This window comes from Ammospiza nelsoni, chromosome 1 (assembly GCF_027579445.1).
Source record: "Ammospiza nelsoni isolate bAmmNel1 chromosome 1, bAmmNel1.pri, whole genome shotgun sequence".
NCBI classification, from domain to species: domain Eukaryota; kingdom Metazoa; phylum Chordata; class Aves; order Passeriformes; family Passerellidae; genus Ammospiza; species Ammospiza nelsoni.
The window spans coordinates 120941022-120958299 of NC_080633.1; the positions used below are offsets into that span (position 1 = coordinate 120941022).

Consider the following 17278-nt stretch of genomic DNA (forward strand, 5'->3'; position numbering starts at 1 on the left):
AGAAAGAAATGCACTGGAAGAGGATTTTTTTTAAGACCTGCTCAACTGCTTTACTACCAAGAACTTGATACAAAGCTGGAAGTCTACAACTTTAAAGACTATTAGTAATATTGATTAAAAACAGTGAAGAAAACTCATTAAACCAAAGGTAAAGCTTGAAATACTAGAAACATTAACCACATTATTACTGTATTCATAAAAACAAGACATTTTGACATGACTGACTTTAATAATAGTAAAAAAAGTAAAGAATATGGGCTCTGACCCCCTGACTCTACTGATCTTATAAAACACCATCTACTTTTCAGAATTAGCAACAGACTCATGAAATTGAACCAATTTGTTCAACAGATGTTTCAGCTGACTCAAGAGAAATTTTACTTTTCTATTGTAGAAACAGAGTGAGCTGAGTAAAATTCCACTCTTATTAGCAGCATTTGAAGTATATTAGCTCATAATTAGCTGCCATTTCCATTCCTTCTTTCTTTGACAGAACAGAAAACATTTTCCACACCGGATTAGACGTGACACTGAAATAAAGTAGGCACATTGATAAAAACAAGTCACCTCCTTCTCTCCCCCCCTCCCGTTTAAGGACATGCAGGAATGGCAGAGTTTGTATTTTCCTTGGCGTTCCTGTCCCACATGAGCTGATAATCTCCCTGGTGTGGCTGTGCCAGTGTGCTGCCCTGCAGGCCCACAACACCCCTGCTGTTCCATTCCCGTGCTTTCCTCCAGCGGGCTCTGCCAGCGCCGAGATCCTTTCGTAATGGCTGCTATTGCATCAGTCTAATTGCAACATAACTCTCAATACTCTAGATAAAGGAAATAATTTCATTTTTAACTTCTGCTCATAAAATACAGATTGTTTCCCTGCCACCCCCACTGCCTTTTTCTGTTTATTTTCAAAGATTTAAAGAAAGACTTGCACGCTGCACAGCAGTAGTCAAACAAAAATACCTCATGTTTTCTTAGAAAGCAGCACTTAGAAATATTGCTCAACACCTAAAGCATTAGTGCAGCCTTTCACAGAGCTGTATGCAGTAGATCCCCTGTGAGCAGGCTGGAAGGGGAATGTACATTCTTACTCTGTGTATTTAATATAATATTCAGCCATTATAAAACCTTCACAGGTTTTTACTCTCTCTCTTCCCTGCAATGGAGAGAAATAGCTTATCGGGCAAACACACTCACTATGTTTCTAGGCATTGAAAACACACTCTTGGTTAATTCATAAAACCTGATTTAATGGTTTTCTTGCATTCAGGTTAGCTAAGTTGAAACAATATTTAGCTTAACCATGCCTTGGCCAAAAAATTCTCTGTTATCTACTGATTACAACAGCATTGTAGCTAGCTATGGACATCACACTGGGAAAATACAAACCCCATGACTGAGGAAATGCAGATGAAATTCTGACTCCAAGCCATTTTGACAGTGGGCATTACAAGCACTACTTAATATCTGATACAATAACCAGGCACAAGAGTCATGTGCCTGCAATGAATGATGAATTTACATGTCATTTTAATTTTATGTACATATATTATCTCAGTTGACAGCTTCAAAAAATGCTGTGCTTCTTGTACCCAAATCATCTTGCACAATACGAAATGTCTACACTAAAATTAATCTGGATGCAAGCACTCATAGGAGGAAATATCAGAAGCTAAGTCTCCGAAAACCTAAACTTTGCCTTTGTTTGCTTTTGCGGCATGGTACACGTCGCAGTTATGTCATACCATGTCCACAGCACCTCTGTGCTGCTCAAAAACGTACAAAATTACCACTAATCAAAACAACAATCTGTTTAACTCTTGGCATTTGGAGTATGGTCCTATACCTGATTTACTGCACACTACTCAAACTTTTTTTTGGAAGACAGAACAAGTGATTTCTTTGTGAATTCAATGGTGCAGCTGAGTGCTCCATCAACATAATGGTTAGTCCTACCCTGACCCTGTTACTCCTAGCCTAGAATAACAGTGTTATTCCCAGCTTCCTAACTAAAGCATTGACAGCTTTAAGGTCAAAATGATTCTCCAGTTCTGAAGACAACTTTGTCTCCAGTTTGGCATAACTCAGACCTGATTTTTTCACAGCACTTGGCATTACGTTGTGCTTTATATAGCACCTCCAAACCTCAGCCCCCACTGCCTCACCCCCAGCCACCAGTGGTCAGTACTTTTCCAAGCAAGATCCCAAGATCTCAAGTCATCCACAAGACACAGTGAGCAAAGACATAAGAAAAGCCAGGATTGAGCAGCTTACCTAGCATCACCTAGGAAGTCTGCAGCACAGCCAGGAAGGGAGTCCCACTTGCCAGGGCAGCATGCAGCTGCACAGAGCACCAGAATGGCTCCTGCCTTCTGCAATCCCCTGTCTTATCCACCACACACGTCCTGATTTCTGCTGGAAGTGAGGCGGGGTACTCCAGAGAACAGCCTTCTCCAATGCATCAACCAGATTCATTCCCAGAGCAAGTCCATCCTGTGCATGGAACCGAGAAGGAGTCCTGCAGGAAAAAAACCCCAGCACATCAGCATGTGACTTAATACCATTAAATTGAGGGGCTTCCTCACAAGGGGCCAAAAAAAGAGATTTGCTAAGGTAAGTTCAGTTTTGACAATCCCTGACTTGAACACTGCCACACTGGAAAAATGTTTGTATTCACCACTTCTAGAAATAAGAAACTGAGACATCAGATATTGTTACACTGGCACTTACAAAAAAAAACAGCAGTTGGTTTGAAATCTTCAGATGAACCATGCAGCTTTTGTGGGAAAGTAATATCAAACTGGTTGCAAACGTGAAATCATTCTCTGCATGGAAATTAGCCATAGGTGATGACTGAAAACATCCTCAAAGAGCTTCTAATGAAATCAAAGAGTGTTTACTTAATATTCAAGATCTCTGGACCTTCCAAAACAAACTTCTCTGCCTGTTTTCCTCAAGCCATATCCTCTGGCCCATGCTGATTGAAGCCCTGGTCCTTCTTCATTCCTATCTTCAGCACCCCCCTGCCAAGTCTCTCCTTACCCTGCTCCCCAAGGATTTTCATCTCTCCCAGCTCAGTCACTTCCAGGCTTGGCTAGCAGTGCCACACTCTCCCTCCTCCCTTCATTTCGCCAATATTAACTCTCACTCTCCCACCACGTCTGCCTCCTCTGTTCACAGTCTACAGCATTTTGGGGCCAGGACTGCACTGGGACCACTGACCACACATGTCAATGTCCCATGGGTTTGCTTCTGGCTGTCAGGCACCAGGGTACAAACCCAGCTTCCCTCTCCTCTTCCAGGTCACACAGCTCTCACATGCCAAAGACGCTGTGTGAGAGCTGTCATTTCTTTAAAATGTTAAAGTTTGTTTCGATCTGAGAATTTTGTGGTGCTGACAAAGCTGTGAGTCGCAATCAGCTCTTCTTCCCCAGTGCCCTTCACCAGTGCTTCCCACACTCCAACTCCTAGTTTCTGTTTCAAAGGGAGGGACATGGAGCATTTCCAAAAAAAGACTAGTTTTTATTGTTTTGTTTGTTTGTGGGGTTTTTTTTTTAAATCTACAATGAGAAACAACTTTTTCCACACATGCTCACAGAGAGCAAAATTATTTTGGCAGCAAAAAAAAAAATTAAGCTGGCAGCAACCGCCTAGCCCCAAAGACTAACAAAGTAAAGTTATTAAAAACTCCAAGGAACATCCTATACTGGGAAGTACCAGGCAGCCTTCCTTACTGCAATTTCTGGCACTCTCTTTTCAGCTTAACTCATTCAGCTCAAGAATTTTCAGCTTAACTCATTCAGTTCACTCCAACAAGAACTGTGCCAATCTTACCACCTGAGTGGTCAAGCTGAGCAGCAGCAGCTGTGGGTGGACGGTGCTGGGGTGAACCCCATGCCATGCAAGCTGCCTTTGCCTTCACCACCAGTTTTGTTGCATGCCTACAGCAATAGAGCAAACAGCATCATCAGTGCGTGGCACATCCAGCATTTCTTCAGATGTTTTCATCCTGGAGGTACCAATGACTGCCTGAAAAGCTACAGCTGCTCAAAAAGTACTTCCAGGCCAGGAAGACCTGAAGTAAAATGGGTTAGCTTCAGTCCCGAATAAAGTCCCACACAGCTAATAGAGATAATTTAAGCAAAACCATTTTACTTTACATTTGCAGTAAATCAGGAGCAGCCCTGTATAAGTTACAAAAGGGAAGGATAACTTCACACAGTGCTATTGCTTTGATCACCTGCCCCTGCCTGGAGTGGAAATAGCCTTCTTAAATGAAATATTGGGAAGCTTCTTCTTTTCCTTTTTTCTATTTAGCTATTTAGCTATTTAGTTATTTATCTCAGCATGAAAAACAAATGCAGCATGCTGTCAATACACAAAGGAAAGAATACATATAAAACAAAAAGGAAAACCTCTCAAAACAGATAACAGTCTTTTAGAGCAAAGTCCAACTTACAGGATTTTATATTGAGCTCATAAGAGCAAACAGGGCAGCAATTTCCCGATGGCTCTTGTAAATATTCTGTACAAATAAGGTGCAGAAAAGGAGACCAGGAAAAGAAAAACATTCACATGCTCACAGACAGATGCTAATTATGACATGGATTAAATGCAATATGACATTTATTTTTAAGAATAATAAGAAATAATTATTTCCAAGGCATGATTAGCCATTCCTGTGAGATCATATTTAGTCTAGAGACATTTGATGCACCTAATTCTTAACAACTATGGCAAAAGAAGTATGGGACCCACATGCACACTCCTAGGACAATTATGTTAATTCTTATGAAAATAAACTGAGAAGCTTCAACCTCAATATTTAAAACAAAATGAGCATTGAAAGCTCACTACCATTTTCCAAAATTACTAATAAATAATTTTATCATATTTTAAATTCAATTTAGCAATGAAACTGGCTATCAAGCATCCATATTAGCTCTATGTACTTTTTTTAAAGTCAGAATAATTATCTGATCACTAGTTACAGTTCAGATGAAAAATATAATTAGGTTGAATGAAACTTCAGTACTTCAATGTACAATCATGGAAACTACACAAAACTTCTTGCTTAAAAAACAAGAGCAGAATTTCATGCACTATTTCATTTGGCAGAGTATAACACATTTGCTGTCAGCAAAGGACTTTTTTCAGTGAAGAAAAAGGAAAGTATCTGAATTCATACAGCACTGCCCAAGTGATTAGAAGTATCAATCACTGCTAGTTGTCTCTCAGCTCTAAGCAACTGCAATGGATTTTGTTCCTACAGACCACTATACTGTGTTTCTAAAAACACTTCCGAAACCCAGCAGACCTCCAAAAAGCTATGTGTTTGTTTAACATAAACTAACCTAATTATTTTGTCATCAAAATCAATATTTATGGACTAAAACACTACTTCAAGTAGGAAAGCTTTACTGTAAAACAAATCATAAAACACTGATAATGGATATGCTTGAAAAGGCTCTAGGATTGCACATATTTATATAAGATTTGTGAATGTATAAACACTTGGTTAAATATGTCAGGAAAAAGGTGAGGCTCAGTGCAGTGAACTAAACATCTGAAGACTAAGCTTCTTTAGAATAGTGGATTCCTACAAGGACTTAAGACAGCTGGCTGAAGTATATCAAATATCTTCTTTAACAGCAAAGACTCATCCAAGTCCATAAATTCATTGTTCCTATTTATTCTATTTTTAAAGTAGTTTCCATCATTTTTGAAATGCAAATTATTCCATGAAAACTTTCAACAGCTATTTTTATTGCTAATACAATTATCACAAAGGCACACTACAATGCAAACAGTATGCTTGCTATGATCAACAACACTGGCATTATTTGGTAAGGGATTCTTCTGTATATTAATAAAACAAATTCTGTCAAAAATTCTGTTAGGGAAGCTGGTCTTTAAATCATCATAAGGAAAATAATTTCCTACAATACTAGAACTTTCAATCATCAGAAATCCCCAAATCATGGTGATTCCTTTTCAATCTCAAGAAGTTTCTCAAAGAATTCTATAATCCTACATAACTATAAAATCCTATGTACTAGCACCAATACAAAAACTACTTCATGCATTGCTCAACATGTATAGTGTAGTTTATTCTTTCATTTCAATCTCTTCAAATAACATGACACAATGAGTTCAGTATAAAACATTATGCAAATTAACAGATTCCCAACATTAAGGTTACTGCTCCACAATACACTGCACACAGCTGCTCACAGCTTGCCTTCACACTGAAAAGTAGATTAAAATGGAATAATTAACTTCTACCTGTATTCCACTGATTTTACTGACTTGGGGCATATTATTAAAAAAAAAAAAAGTTAGTTACAAATAGTGACAACAGCACCTACAGCTTCCAGCTGCTGTGGCACTGCATCCCTTAGTTTTGTGCCTCACTGTCATATGAAACAAAGCCCTTGCCTTGGTGCTCTGGTTAGAGGAAAAAAGGGGTGGAGTTTCTAGCACTGTCTAATTCCATATCACCACGTCATGGCGGGGACAAGGTTCCAGCAGGAGGAAGCTGAGGCTGGAAGCAGAGGAGGGCGTGTGCAGCTCCCAGGGCCAGCTCGGCTGCCCTTGTCCCTCTCTGCCACCAGCAGTCCCTTCCCCGTTCCTCCAAACCGCAGCATTTCTGGCTTGGTGCTGAAAGACAGCACCAGCCAGCCCCAGAAAAAAGAAAATGGAGCCCACTGGAGCCACATGGAGGCCAAGCCCCATCCATGGCAGCCACAGTAGCCGCTGGAGCTGTGGTTGGAGCCCGAGATGCAGCCAGAACCACCGAGCACCACAGTCCCACTCCCACAGTCAGGCCAAGAGGAAGGGTCCCCTAAGCTGTTTCAAGGCCCTGTCACACCCCACCAGGTTTAGTCTGTTTTTCCACTGTTTTCCAGCTGAGAGGGAAGTAGAGCCAGGAGCATCCCTGCCATGCTGCCTTTGTTTTCCCATCCACCACATGGCTCAGCATGGGGCCAGTTGCCATTCTGCCTTTGGCTGGGAAACCACACTAGGTTCTGTCTTCAGGAAGTGTTTTGGTTTGTCCAGTGGTAAATCCTCTTTTGTGAGTAAAACACTCACTTTATTACATTCCTTTATTAACATTGCTGTGGTTATTGAAATTTTCCAGTAAATTGTGATTCCATTGTATAATCTCTCCTAGTGTTTCCTCCACTACCAGAAGGGAGGGGAGGAAAGGGGGCAGCTTGAGTGGCTTTAATTTTCCCCCTGGGTTTTGAACTAGCATACTCAGAAACCAAGTCAAGCACAATGAGCACCCACAACACCAGCCCTCCACTGTTAACCCACCATTACAAGCTCAAGGTAATTCAGTCTCAGTCAAATATTCTTCCAAAGTCAAATTACTTTTCCATTCTTTAGCAAATATTGAGGGAAGCACCAGATGCAAAGAGGCAACGTGTCATAGCTTTGTTGACATCAGGTCACATCCCCCACAGACTTTCTCTTGGGATCTGCAGCAACTTCCAGCACCTCAAGCACTGTTCTGCCTGACTAAAGCTTGGTTATGTCATGAGCACTTCTTTAAGACCACCATTTAAGCTCACCTCACTTCATGTACTCTACAAGAGAATTTGTTTTCCTTAGTCTGTGAACAACAGTGCCAAAATAGCTACAGAGCAAACAGTAAAAAGGTATATAGCAGTATGTAATCCATATGCTGTCTACTAAAATAAATCTACTTATAGTCTGTTGTTTTCAAAACAATGCACCTGAGTCTCAGATTTGTGAATACTGGAAGTCATATACTTAGGTGTGATTTAACTTATTTTATAGTAAATCAGAGTTATAAAAGCAAAATTAAGTACCAGCACAGATACAAGGATATCTTGCATAGAAAGTTAACAAAAAGCCCTTAGAATAAATGCATATACACCTGTAGTATTCTCTGGCCACTGAAGTGGCTCTTAGGATATATCTCAAAGTGAAGATGACTCTTGGCACGCATTTGGCTTTGGTACTGTACCAAAGCAAACCTTGCAAAGTTATCTCTTATTTCTGGCTTGCAGCAGAAATACACTGTGACCCTTTATTTTTGTGAGCAAATCCCCATTTCTGCTACAGGGCTTTATGACTATTAGAAAGTTCTGCTTTAGTTTTCACCAAAGTAATTTTCAGAAATTCAAAACTACATTACATAATTCATACATTTGCCAGAGACACAAAAAATTATCCACAGAAAAAGAGCAGAGAATAAAAAATAGGAGAACTGAGAAATATTATTGCTTCTAAACAAGTAAAAATCCATGTTATGCATAGGTTCCTTAAAAAATAATGAACACTAAACTCTATTAACCTCTGTTATACTGTTTATGCCTAATTTGCGAAATTCTTTGAATAAAATGTCTTTTTTTACCATACCTTGCTATGCCAACAGTGTGCTTAGCTCCAGAAACTGTAGGTTCTAAGGCTCAAATCCATGACGAGAAGGAGCAGAGAATATTTTCTTACAGATACTGTGTGTGAAATGTGAGTGTGGTGCCTCACTGCTTGACAGCTCTCATTTAATACAGTGATTTCCCCTCTACTGTCTGGGCAACATTTGTAAAACTTAATAATCTCCTTTTTGGTATATCTTTGGAACCCACAAATCATTCCTCTCATGGAAACCACCCCAAACACCATCACATTATTCTGGCAAGAAATGCTTAAAGTGTGCTGTCACACCAGAGTACTGAGCCAACCTAACAGTTCACTATTAAAAAGTTCCCTGCATTCATCCTATGCTGCTCAGTTTATCCTGCCATGCCAAACTGTCTCAGTCACTTGTTGATACTTCTCCCTTTGCAGAGACAGATTAACTCTTGCTAGCCCAAAGACCAGGAATCAGGCATGTTCACTGCCAGCTAAGTACATTTGATTAAGCTATACCAGCCCTCTGAAATCTGATTACTATTGTCAGCTCCTGTCTCTTTCCAACTGAGTTTGAAGAATCTCTGAATACTCCAAACAGCAGTTTCCAAGCTGTAATGCATGGCTGATAGCCTCAATAACTGCTCTGTAATTAATCTGGCAAAGCTATACCATACACCAGCATCATAAATGCCTAAATTTCACAAAGTGAGAGCAGTAGCCAGTAAGATAATTTAGTTAGGAGAAAACATCCTCAAAAACTTAGGAAAGCACTTAGCAACAAAGCTGGCCTGTCCCAGGTCCCCATACAAGAACTGAAGAAAGCCCCCAGTACATCAGCCTGCCCCACTCATGGTTTCAGTGGCACTTCTCTCACCTTCAGCCAGTGTGGTGGATACACTTCAAACTCCACACTGCAGCAGTTTCAGAACTTTTTGTAAGTTTTTCAGCAAAGAGGGAAGAAAAATCAACGCTAACTTCAGTATTTTGGTTCAAATTGCGCTGCCTGATTTTGCTTTTTATTTCTTGCCAAGCATAGGGTTTTTTCCCCCTTTAAGCCAAGTCACCACCAACTCACTATGAAACCCATGGAGACAGCTTCTCTATTACAATCTGGTTTTAATGTGAAATGGTTTTAATACTTACCTCCAGTGACAGTTACAACATAGAAACAGAGAATTATTATATATTAATCCTACACATTCCCAAGTCACAAAAGAACATAGAGCATTTAAATACACATTTCAAATTAGAGAAATCTACTCAATTTACTAAGAATAATACTATGCATAAACATTTATATAGATTACATTATATATAAAAATAGAAAGTTGAACATTATATAAAACAAAATTGAACATTATCTATAAAAATATAAAACAAACACAACATATATATTTAATTTCTAATGTCTAAAAAAGCTGTCCCAAAAGTGCTACTTAATTCTTCTAAAAATCAAGCCAGTCCCAGTGTTATGACTAAATTTGGTTGGTGACTCATCTTTGGTTCCAGGATTTTTCTGCAGATAGCCCCAGAAATAAAAAAACCTGCTGTTGTTTCTGCTCAACACAATTGGAGTTAAGTTGCATCTCTCTCTCAACAAAGAGAGAAAATATTTTATTTGTTTCAAGTGTTCATTAAGTGCAAGTGGGATCAAGTGAAAAAGCTGCTACACCTACAGCTCAGTGCAACTGCAGTCCCCAGCTTCCACCAAGGAATGTTCCCATGCAAGGCAGGGTGCAAAGAAATTCTGACTACACATAAATTAAAGGAGGTAAAGAGAGCTTCACACTTTGCTGCAAGGATCGGTCACGCTCACTGCACCTATTCAGAGCACCCTGAACACCCCCATGCCACCTCTCTGTCATTCTCTATTTCACAGACTACTGACCCACCTTATCCACTCCTTCAGTCACATAAGCACCACTCCTCCCTTCAGCCCCTTTTGGGGAAGCTAAGGGCCATTAACATGCCTGCTACCTGACTGGTTTCTAACCAGGCAGGCCAGTTTTACTGCTACCTTAATGACTGCAAAGGAGACAACTGCATTTTCCAGTTTTCTGAGTAGCCACTCCAGGAGGGGACAGGTGGAAACGCTGGTGCACATGCGGATCCATGGCCCTGCACCCTCCCAGCTCTTGCATCACATTGGTGGCTGACACCCCTGCACATGCACAGGGCAGCTGAGCATGCAAACCAACCACCTTTAGATGCAAATGATTTTTTTTCTTTAAAAAGTGGCCAGCTGGCATGCCTAACTCTATTTCTCCTCTTGCATGACAGCAGGACAGATTCCCATTTCTATCAACAGGCTGCAAAAGGTTTTGTAAACCATCCCTTGGTAACACCACGGCTTCCTGCATCACATTTCTTCTAGTTCCTCTTTCACCTCACTTCCCATACCCCTCAAATCCTCATTCCCATCTCTCTTCCTCCTGGGCATGGCACAGGTCTAGCAGAGTGCCAGCTCTGGGAGCTGCACTAGGAGGATGGGCAGGGGCAGTTTGGGATATTACACTGGAAGGTGTTAATGGCCACCATCAAATGGTTCTTTCATCTCTAGGCAATTCCAGAGCTGGGCCTGCTAACCAGATGCAAGGGGCTCCCTCTTCCCCTCATGTCTTCCTTCTGCATCCCAGACAAACAGAACTGCCATCAACTTGAGTCCAAGGCTCTATAAACCAATTAAGAGGTTTATTTTGATCTTAAAAAGAAGAAAAGGACAGTTTTGCCTTTATAGATGTCAGAAGGAGTTTGCAAACCAACAGGGCAACTCTGAAAGAGACTCTTGTAACAACTCCTGTCTGCTTAAGAGGTGGCTGAAAATATGCAATTTGATTGCTGAAATTTAACAACATTTGAAATCCTCAGAAGTTCTTACCACAATCATATGTATAAAAAAGAATTTTTAAAAGCTTCAAAAACTAGATGAAAAGCATGTAAGATTGGTTAGGTGCTTTCTACTAATTAGTACTGCTTTTATTATACAGGGCAAGAAAATGACAGTTTTTTTCCTAAACTGGCAGTGAACAGCCAATTCAATAAGCTGCGTTTTTGTTTTCTGTGACAGGGCAGTGGAAAAATCTCTTTCATTTATTAGGTCTGCAGAGACCAAAACTGGCTGGGTGTCAAACCTGCTTTATAAAAGCCCAGATCCATTCAGCCATGTGTAGATTCCATAATTCTTTATGACCTGTTCTCAGTATCAGCTTCACAAAAGATGAAACTTTCGTGTCTTCCAGCGAGTGTTAGTGCAACCCTTTATAAAACAAAGCAAAACCTGAACTGACAGTTCAACACAGAGAGGAGAAAAGCCCACCCTTATGGCACTGCCAAATTAAATTAGTTTTAGATATTTTTTTTTCCAGATGAGCTTTGCATAAAGATATAAAATGACGTCCCTTATAATGGTGGATAAGCAAGCTGCATAAATATGTAAATTTTAATAGCTCATTGCTCCATGCCCCACTGCATGCACCTATGCTTATGTGACAGTTTCATCACCTCACTAGTGATTGCAGAGTATCCAGAATTTGTCATGGGGACAGACAGGGCAAGGCCTTAAGCTGAGAGGTTTGATGGCAAACTGAGATAGTAACACAAACTTTTTTTTAGGAGGATGGGGCTTTCAAGACAGAAGAAAAGTAGGAGGGTGGAATGACTGACTGGCTTTTAACTACAGGAATAGCTAGATGGCTTGGATAAACAGAATAAAACGTGCTGCCCTGTTAGAAACTACCTCTCACGTCAAATCAGGTGCACACTCTATTATATCCAGGGGAAAGGATTAAATTTCATTTATCAGTAAACACACCCAGTATCACATTCTTACATTTTTTACAGCAGAAGCCTATGAATAAAGCACTCATAACACTTTATAATCTCACACTGTGAAACTGAAATAACTAATTAATAATTTTATTCAAGTGAAATATTCTTGGCTGTGCTAGGATTCCTCTGTATCTGTCTATACTGACAGCATTTGCTTGAATTGTCCAATTGTTTCGGCAATGCATTTTTTTATCTATTGCATTCTTTAAGGTAAAAAACTACAAGCTAATTCACAAATGTTTCCCACATTATTAAGTACTGTAAATAATCATTTTACCATTAAACCAAGGAATTCTTGTGAAACATGCAATATGCTTCACATATGCTAGAAGCCTAGTGTCTCATTCCATACCCAGTTTGTAATCTTGCATCTAACACGTATGTAAACATTAGTAGTCTTAACAACACCTTTCCATGCAAGCTACACGTATTTATCAAGACAGATAAAGAGGCACACATGCACATGATTTTCTTCAAAGTTAAATAAAATCTGCAGGGTCTTTAGGTCACCGGAAAATACGTGTGATTTTTATCACCACCACATAAACAGCCTGCTTTAACAGTCCTCTCTTCAGTATGCAGCCTGCAGATCACAGCAGCACAGAGACTCTGAACTTCAGTTTCGCTTTCACAAGAGCACAGGGAATGTTACACAGCACCATTTCTCAAACAGGGAAGGGAATCTGTGCTCCTCACACACAGATTTGCCACAATTCAAACTTCTGTCATAATCTGCTAATGGTTTTAGGGTAAGGAGTGAAAATTTTAGAAGTAAACAAACGCAGCATTCATGAATACAACATGGAAACAATTTAGAACTGTTTTAGGAATAGGATGCTCTAATCTGGCTCATTTAACATTTTAGAAATCTGCTGCAAAACATTAAAACTCTAACCTCATCTTTGTTCCTCATTTGAAGCAGAACAGCTTTGTGATGCCTCTAAAAATAGGGAGGGAGCAGTGGGGGATGGGAAGGGGACTGCATAAGAGGATAAGTGGGAGAATTGATACACCACACTGGCAGTAATTTTAAAAAGACTAGGGACCAGTATTCTTAATACTATGGCTTTCCTAACAAAGTCAAGCACTTTCTCAATTACCAAATAAAAAAGGTCATCCTGTACTTTTTATTTTGTACATGCACACGCGAAGGAAAAAAGGAAAAGTTTTGTTTCATCTATTACCAAAACCATCATTCTGCAGTCAACACTTTTAATGAAATACAGGCCAAAGGATTAGTCAGAACAGATCCATGGAAAACAAAGGAAATCTGTATGAAAATACAGATAACTAAACCACATAACTAAACCCAAAAGAGAATCCTGCTTAAGTACCTCCAAATATTGTCCTACAAGGGTCCCTGCAAGGGCTTCCACTCACCCCAGTTCCACAGCAATTAGCAGCAACTTTAGCAGCCACTGCCCTGAAGATGAGAAAGTATACTAACATCATCATTAAAGCCCTGAATTAAGTATCAAATGTGTCAGCAATATAACCTATGTGTGTTAGAAGTCTTAAGAAAATTATTTTTTTCAGAAAAGGAGCAGTCAGGGATCTGGCAGGGAAGGCTATGGGTGATGGTACAGGGAAGGCAGTTGCTGCTGAGCTGTTGACCAGCTGGAAAGACAAGGTATTTCAAAGCTACAGAGTCACAAACAAGATAAGAAAGCAAACTAATTGTGTCTGTCACAGGAAAACTTGTGATGAGCCAGAGGATGGGCACAAGCATGGAGCATCACAAGAAAGCACTGCAGGCCTGGCCTGGAGAGGCAGAAGCAGCACAACCCAGCACTTTCCATGGCTTAACATTAGGCCCATCTCAGCTGGGGCTTTATGTGAGTAAACATGACTCCAGGAGTTTTTTTCAGAGAGTTATTTTTAAATACCTGACCATATGAGCTCCCTTGGAATTGGAAAAAAGGGGAGGCAAAACTAAACAGTCATTACACATATATTTAAATATAACATTAAAAAAACCACAAAATATTTAAACTTACTAGAAATGTTCGCTTTCATTTTAATTTTAAAGTTGGCAGTGGACCTGGACCAAAAAAAGGTTATATTCTAACTGAGATGAAGCAGTGTGGGTTTTCCAAAACCAGTCTTTAAAACATATAAGAGGGGGGGAAAAAACCTCCCAAACTTGCCCAGAATCTCTCACTTAGAAAGTGGCAATTTGGGTTTGAGCTCTTACTCAGAGATGTGCTAAAATCACTCAGAGCTAGAAGAGCTGAAGTAGGAAAGGAAATAGAAGTAAGTGCACAATAGGAGAATGTGGCTGTACAGAGCTCAGTTAACAACAGCCAGATCAACACATTAGGTCAGGAGGTTTGACACGCAGTTTTCCCAAGAAGCATTTGCACTAATGCCAAAAAAGTCTTTATCTACTTCTCTTTTAAAATATGGACATAAACACATCTGGATCTATGTAAATCATCTCCAAAGATGCAGTAGGATGCCCATAGTCACAAGCAATAAGCATTATCAAGAGAAAAGGCTGAGACCAAGAAAGAAAACAATTACATCTAATGGCATATTTTGGAAATATTGATTCTGTTTGACTGCTGGAAATCTAAAACCAGGATTTTTCCAGCAGTACTTGTTAATATATTTAGAATCAAATTCTGTAACAATACCTAAAAGTACAAAGCAAAAAACTGCTTGAAAACATGCTTTCAGTACACAGAGAGAAGTATCTGTTTATCAATCAACCATCCCCTTCTTTTTAATTGGGATACTTTTACCTGGCACTAGCAATAATGCATGCAAAAATTTGCATAGTTCTGCCACAGTTGTGGTTAATTATCCATTGCTGAAGTTCTCAGCAAAATTATTTGTCAAACAAAATGTCATGACAATGAAACAGCAGAATTTGACAATGGAACAGTAACATTTAAATATTAAAATTACATTACCTTATCTCCATATATGACAGTAATTAACAGCCACTGAAAGAATGGGACCTTTTCCTGGCATGCACATTACCTTTCAAGATTACTTAATTGCTTATTCCCTAACATTTCCTTAGTTTTCTAAGCTTGGACTTTTATATAATTACAAGAAACTGTTTTTTTTTATTTCAAGGAAAGTACACTCACCCCACATCTCAGAGTGGAAAACACAGACAGCTAAGCCTTTTCTCAAGTAATAAACTCCCAAAACCCCCCTCAAGCCCACTCCCTCTTCCCCTGAACCCACCAACATAGGAAAAATACCAGAAACAGCCAACCCCAGGTGATAGTGGGTAATACTTATGGGGTTACTAATTCTAATATTTGGATAGTCATTATCTTTTCATTTACTATGTGTACATCTGCATTTCTGGAACAACAAAGCTTCTCTTCACATGGCAAAGCACCATCTGCTGCAGAACAGTTTCCTTTCTGCTACATACACCCCAAACACTTGAGATGATCTGATAACTTACTTCTGGTTTTGCACAATTACTGCAGCTAATGAAGTTTGTGGTTGTTTATTAGAGAGAGAAGGAAGAGCTACAGCAGCTTTAAACCAAAAACTCTGTGATGCTGTATGAATCTTTACTACACTGGCCATTTTAAATGTCCATTTCATTACAAAACAGGAATTTCTTTTAATAAGCTTCTAAAGTTCCTCTCAAAGTACACAACTTTAAAAAAATACTAAAAAAAAAGAAAAACAAATCCCCAGAACGACCATGAGCACTCACACCACATGTACCAGTAATCATCCACAGAGACAGAATAAACCTTTCTATTACATACACATTTGAGTACCAGCAAGTTGTGCACTTACTTGTATTTGCAATATCCCTACACATCCCAGAACCCTTCATTCTAACCAGTGTTTGGGTTAATGGTTGGGGTCAATCACCTTTGAGGTCTTTCTCAACCTAAATGACTCCTATGATCTAAGGTAATGCTTTTTGGGTTCCCTCACCTCAAAGAGCTGATGAAAGGCAAAAGGCAATGAATTGAAAGGGGAATGAAGTAAGACATGAAATATTTACAAGAGAAGATTTGGAGTTCCAACCATAAATTAGCTTTCTTCAAATTTTATTCCTTGGTATTTATAACCAGTTACAAGATAATAGTTAATTTGGCATGAGTGCAGCTGAGTATCTGCAGGAGACCGAAGCCATTAAAACCATCTGCAGACACCAAGTGGAAGTAAGTGATCCTAGGGCTACTTTCTTTCTGCTATTACCTTTGGATCTTGAAGAGGCAGTGCTGCTTTTTTCCATCCATATAAACTTTCTCAATGTTCAACAGAGTTAAGTTGCAAAACTGAAAGAGGAAAAAGCACCAAAAAACCCCTCACAAAATCACTTCACCCCATCAAAACCAGGTTTCACATGACAATAAGGGTTCTGATCTTGCTCACTTTGTTTCCACACTAGGGTACCCCAAAAACCCCCACACAACTACAGCACAGCAATCGAAAATCAAGCTCTTGAGTTAGGACCTAACTGAGCTTGCCTGAGGAAAGCAGTTTCCTCACATGGATGAATTATAATGCATCTAACCACACAAATTCCAACTGTGCTGCCCTCTGCACTCCACCACAGTATTCCTGCATTCGATGTTTGCCTTACTTCCATTGCCCATTGCATGACTGCACGCACCACTTGGTGCAGCACTCAGAAATGCTCAGTGTCCAGTATTATTTTCATAAAGGAACTTTCTATGAAGTTCACAAGTAAGCTGACCTGCTTCACTTACAGTATCATTTGTGTTTAGGATCAGCATTTAGGATCAGCTGTCAACATGAGCAACAGGCAGCATCTAAAGGGAGGTGATTATTATGGAAACTAAGGCCTTTCTTTTCCACAGTACTTAGGAAATACATTCATTTAAATATTCAAACCACATAATCTCCTGACTCAAAGTACAGCTTCTCCTTGAGAAGACTGAGCACTCAGCATTTTTGCAAATCAGACTGAAGCTGAGCACATGCAATCAAGATGAATACTCGGTGCCGACCTCCAAAAAAAGCTGAACGACATGCAAGCGTCACGTGGGGGGCTGGTGGCAGAGCCCAGCACACAATTCTGTTCTTTACAGCTGCCTCGGTCAGAAGATTATTTGTT

The 17278-nt window shown here is 39.7% G+C and overlaps 1 protein-coding gene across 1 annotated transcript in view; it reads right to left on the reverse strand.

Annotated features, from left to right (window-relative positions):
- The window catches only part of NCOA2 (nuclear receptor coactivator 2), a 188696-nt gene that overhangs the window by 116897 nt on the left and 54521 nt on the right, over window positions 1-17278 (reverse strand). The window contains exon 3 of the mRNA XM_059485882.1: window positions 2272-2515. The gene's annotated coding sequence lies outside the window, so the exon portion shown is untranslated. The remainder of the gene's footprint in view (window positions 1-2271; window positions 2516-17278) is intronic.